This window comes from Corylus avellana, chromosome ca1 (genome assembly GCF_901000735.1).
Source record: "Corylus avellana chromosome ca1, CavTom2PMs-1.0".
NCBI classification, from domain to species: domain Eukaryota; kingdom Viridiplantae; phylum Streptophyta; class Magnoliopsida; order Fagales; family Betulaceae; genus Corylus; species Corylus avellana.
Window position 1 is genome coordinate 20351089 of NC_081541.1, and position 5844 is coordinate 20356932.

General features: G+C 37.3%; 1 pseudogene; it reads left to right on the top strand.

Moving 5' to 3' along the window:
* The window catches only part of LOC132167210 (uncharacterized), a 6059-nt pseudogene extending 5268 nt beyond the window's left edge, over nucleotides 1-791 (top strand).
* Nucleotides 792-5844: the final 5053 nt, after the last annotated feature.

Below are 5844 nucleotides of genomic sequence, written 5' to 3' on the forward strand. Positions count from 1 at the left end.
ATCGCCGTATGCCGTTTGGATTGTGCAATGCACCCGCCACTTTTCAGCGATGTATGATCAGCATCTTTTCAGATATGGTTGAACGTCACCTGGAGATCTTCATGGATGACTTCTCAGTCTTTGGCTCATCATTTAGGGAATGTCTACATCATCTCACATTGGTGCTGGTACGGTGCAAGGAGAAGAATTTGGTTCTGAATTGGGAAAAATGCCACTTCATGGTGAAACAAGGAATTGTTTTAGGGCATGTAATTTCCCATAAAGGTATTGAGGTTGACAGAGCTAAGGTTGATCTGATATCTAACCTTCCGCCCCCGCGGACAGTTAAGGAGGTTTGGTCATTTCTGGGGCATGCTAGGTTCTACAGAAGATTCATCAAGGACTTCAGCAAGATAGCAAGACCTCTATGTAATCTATTGGCAAAAAATGTTCCTTTCGACTTCAATGACAAGTGCCAGACAGCCTTTGAGATTCTGTAAAAGACCTTAACTTCTACACCAATCATTCAACCACCTAATTGGGGGGTTCCGTTCGAGATAATGTGTGATGCCTCTGATTATGCTATGGGAGCCGTTTTGGGTCAGCGAGTAGAGAAGATTCCGCATGTCATATACTATGCCAGCAAGACTTTGAATGATGCACAACTTAACTACTCCACTACTGAAAAGGAGTTGTTAGCTGTAGTGTTTGCTCTGGATAAGTTTAGATCTTACTTGCTAGGGTCTAAAGTCTTAGTCTACTCGGATCATGCTGCACTGAAATATCTATTGTCAAAGAAAGATGCTAAATCTCGTCTCATCCGGTGGATTCTGTTGCTGCAAGAGTTTGATATTGAAATTCGGGACAAGAAGGGTTCCGAGAATGTGGTAGCTGACCATCTATCTAGGCTGGTTGTCCACTTCAATGAAAATGCTGTGCCGATTGCTGAGACATTCCCTGATGAACAACTTATGCACATCTCTCAAAATCATGCACCATGGTTCGCAGACATAGTGAACTACCTTGTCACTGCCCAAATGCCATCACATTGGACTAGGCAAGACAAATCAAAATTCTTGGCTGGGGCGAAGTACTTCTTTTGGGATGATCCTTACCTGTTCAAATATTGCCCAGATCAGATTATAAGGAGATGTATTCCTGAAAATAACCAGCAAAATGTCCTATCTTTTTGCCATGATCATGCATGTAGAGGCCACTTCAGTTCTAAAAAGACCGTGGCGAAGATTCTTCAAAGTGGATTCTATTGGCCCTCCATTTTTCGTGATGCCCATGCCTACTGTTCAGCCTGTGATAGATGCCAGAAGTTGGGGAGCATTGGAAGAAGGAATATGATGCCGCTGAACCCGATCCTTATTGTGGAGCTGTTTGATGTTTGGGGCATTGATTTCATGGGTCCCTTCCCTAATTCTTATGGGTATCTCTTCATCCTTGTGGCGGTGGATTATGTTTCCAAGTGGGTGGAGGCTATTGCCTGCAAGACTAATGATCACAGAGTCGTGTTGCAATTTTTGAAGGAAAATGTGTTCGCACGTTTTGGGACACCACGTGCCATCATCAGTGATGGGGGGAAGCATTTTGAGCAACTCATGAAGAAGTATGGTATACTCATAAAGTTGCAACTCCCTACCATCCTCAGACAAGTGGGCAAGTTGAGATATCCAACAGAGAAATCAAGAGGATATTAGAAAAGACGGTGAACCCGACAAGGAAGGACTGGTCTCTTCGACTCAATGACGCTCTGTGGGCATACCGGACTGCATTCAAGACTCCAATTGGCATGTCTCCCTTCCGACTCGTGTATGGCAAGGCTTGTCACCTCCCTGTGGAATTGGAGCACCGGGCTTATTGGGCTATAAAGCAGCTAAATTTCAACCTCACCAAGGCTGGTGAGCAAAGGAAGTTACAGCTTGATGAATTAGAAGAATTGAGGAATGATGCCTACAACTGTGCCAAGCTATACAAAGATCAGATGAAGAAGATCCATGACCAAAACATTTTGAGAAGATCATTTGAAGTTGGTCAGAAAGTCCTCCTTTACAACACACGTCTGCATCTATTTCCAGGAAAGCTCAAATCCCGATGGACTGGAGCATTCATAGTGCGTGCAGTTTCTACTCATGGAGCCATCGAAATCCAGGATCCTAAGAATGGAAGTGCTCTCAAGGTCAATGGTCAGCAGTTGAAGCCATTCTTGGAACTGGAAAATTCGGAGAGTGAGGAATTGCCTTTGGAAGATCCTACGTCGTCTACTTAATCATCAGCGGTGAAAAGTCTGGCTGAAGACTGTAAACTTAGCGCTTATGGAAGGCATTCCTTTTTCTTTGGTATTTTTAGTCATTTTTTGTGTTGTTTCGTCTATCTTCATTTTTGTTTTATTTTTGTGTTTTTCAGGACAGGTGTTATTATGAGTAAGTTTGGGGGTCGTCTCTTTGCTCACTCTGGTTCCTTATACCTCTTGGTATTGTGTTTCTGCCTACATTGAGGACAATGCGTGATTCAAGTTTGGGGGTATGGAAAAACACTTTGTCTATCTTTGTCTATTTATTTTTGTTTTTTATTTGTTTAGTTTTATTTGTCTTTTTGTGTTTTTTTTTAAAAAAATTTGAAAAAAAAAAATTAATTATGCTATGTTTTTGTCAAGTTTGAGTTAAACTGTGACTGTGGTTTGCATTTCATTAGCTTGCTTAAAGGGTTGAACACATCATTATGTCATTTGGAGTCTAAGTCCTTTGACTTATTTTTGGGTAAAAGAGATTTCACTTGTTTTGAGATAAATTTTTATGAGCACATTAGCATGTTTTCTGTGAGGTATGATGTTTGAGCTTAAGCTTGTTCTCTTTGAGATTTGTTGGATGACCTATTGATGAATAACCATTGGCTTGCAAGATATAAAAAAATAAAAAATAAATAAATAAATAAAAAGAGAAGGAAAAAGAAAAGAAAGATCATGTTGAGTTTTTCGCTGAGTAACCGGACCTCTTGCCTCATTAAGCATTGAGTGTTCGCGTCAAAAGGTGTGAAGTTCAATGTTGATTTATGATATGGCTAATCTGACTTCGTAGCCTTTTTGACTTAAGTTAATATGCCCTTAGGGATGTTCTACATCTAGTGCCCTAAAGTCACCTGGCTTGGGAGTCATTGGCCTAACACTTGTTACATGAGTCAATTAGAAAGCTTAAGGGAGTTAGACATTACAGAGCCTATAAAAAAAAAAAAAAAAATGCATATCTTGCCTTGGTTGTATCATTTGATAGAGATTTTTACAAATTTTATGGAACTTATCTTGAGTTTAAACTGAAAGCTTCATGATTATATGCTAATTACACTTTACACATTTCAGAACATATGAGGTCTCAATTGTCCATTTATGAGTAATTTGATTTTGGATTTCCTTTTGACTGTTATGATGGTGTTTGTCTTTTTAAGTTTGCTCATGAATAAGAACCATGGTTTATGTGAAACTTCTTTCTTGTTAACAACATAGTACACAATGTTTGTGGGTATCATTCCTGTTAAGCCCTCACGAGACTTCACTCGTCCACTAGGGATGCCTAGGGGTTTAAAAGGCTTGTTGCATATGCTAAATGCAATCGTCTCTCCCACGAAAGAGGATTTATGTTTCTTGCTTTCATTTTATTTTTTGTTTTGTTTTGCTAAGGGACTAGCAAAATGTAAGTTTGGGGGTGTTTGATAAGTGCCAAATATTGCATATTTGGACCCCTTTATTTACATTAGTTAATCCTTTAGCTGTGTCGTTATTTAATATTTTGTGTTAGTTTTGTGTTTTTAGTATTTTGTAGGTCGTTGAAGAAAAACTACAGCTTTAAAGGGAAAAATGCGAAGTTTGGAAGAAAGCATACTTTGAGAAGACCTAGATGATGTGGTTAAGTCTAACCAAATCCAAGAAAAGGTTAAATCAGATTAAAGTTCAGATTGGATAAGATTACGGATCGGATTCAAATTCAGATTCTGCACACGTCTTAGTATTTTGACCATAACTCTCCGGTCAAATATCGGATTGAAGTGATTCAAACGGCATTAGAAAGTTAGCTCAAAATAATACAATTTGTTGTGAATTAGAATTTTCGTAATTCGGACGGTTTCTATGTCAAAATCGCCCCGCAATTAAGAGACACAAATTTGGACGAATCCTATTCCGATTTCAGACTTCTATTTTGACTGGGAAACAGACTTCCGAATTATCTAGGTTTACTTGGGCTTCTAGGACTTCCCTAAGCCTATAAATAGACTTCTTTGCATTCAAGAAAAGACACACAATACCAGAGAGCAAAATTCTTTTGTTTAGTTTTTCTTTAGGTTTAGATTTAGGTTTAGATTTTATTTTTATGTGGAGCTAAATTCCCAACTAAGGTTGGGGATAAAGCCTCACCAATGAAGAACATCAATACTTTTATGTAAGTTTTTATTATTATGATTTTATTGGGTTTTATATTTCAATTGTTTTACTTCTAATCAATTGTATGGAGTGATTCTTGGATATCTCTTGTGATTCAAGGATACATGTGATGATTTGAGATAATTTCATATGATTGATTGCTTGGCTTTTAACTCATAAAAATTGGATATCCCTTGTGATTTGTTCTACGGATACATCTGGTGTTTCAATTGAATTAGGATTCCTTTTGTGATTTGGTCAATGAATGGATACATGGGATGGTTTTGATTAATTCTTTGAAGCATAGTAAAACATATCTATGATTTAATTTGTGAGAACTTCGGATTCATATTGATGAACATAAAGTATGTTGTTATGATTTGGTGAGTGTGAATTCCCAAACCTTAGTACCTTTATTCTTAGATTTACTTATTTTATTTAGTTTATGTTTATCCTTTAATTTTCAAAACTCAAAAATCAAAACCCTTTTGGAACTAGATTAGGATTTAATTAGTTTAGATATAAATTGCTCTTTCAAAAATACAATTCTCTGTGGGATCGACCTCGCACTTGCAATCCATTAAACTACAATTGATTCGTGCACTTGCGAGTTAAATAAATTTGCACAACAAGTACCATCAGCCATCTTTGTTTTTCAACAAAGTTCTCATCATCCAAAAACGTCAATTTCCTTGCAACTAAATGCAACTTGAAGTTTTACCAAACATCTCTTTCAGACATCCCAAAGATTCTGAAATAAGTGAGATCTCCTACATCTCTTGCAAGGGTACATTTGACATAGTAATCAACATGTAACATTGAGTCATCTCTATTTCACCTTTAGCCAATGAGTATATCGTTGCTAGTCCTTTTGAGAGACCTCCAAAACTGGAATATCTAGATATAGCTAAGACAACACGCGTGTGTTTCCTTTAGCCTTGAGCACTTTTTCCAAATTACGTTTCTAGACTACGTAACTTGGTTCAGTCAAATCAACAACAATAGGCAAGATGAAGACATTCTAGTTTTGATAAAATATTTAAATATGAGCATATATATATAAGCAATAAATAGAATATGTAAGTAAGCCCAATTAAAACATATAATATTTTAAAAGCTTCGGCTGCCTAATCCTATAATTAAGAAACACCCTCAGTAAGGAGCAGGGCTCATGGCCAAGGCGAGGCATCCTTAATTATATGGACTTACGTGAGACTGACATCTCATCATTAATGTTATTACCCTATTAATGAACAGACGTGTTTTGCAGTTTCTAATCTTAAGATAACATAGCTCCTTCGGGAGATTAATATATTTATACCAGTCAAGTGTATTACTGTCAATTTAGATTTGACTATCCAATTGATTAACTCCACATTGGCGTGGTCGTTTACCAAATGAAAAAAATAGTCTCCTTCATCCTTTCGAATATCCATTCATAATCAATG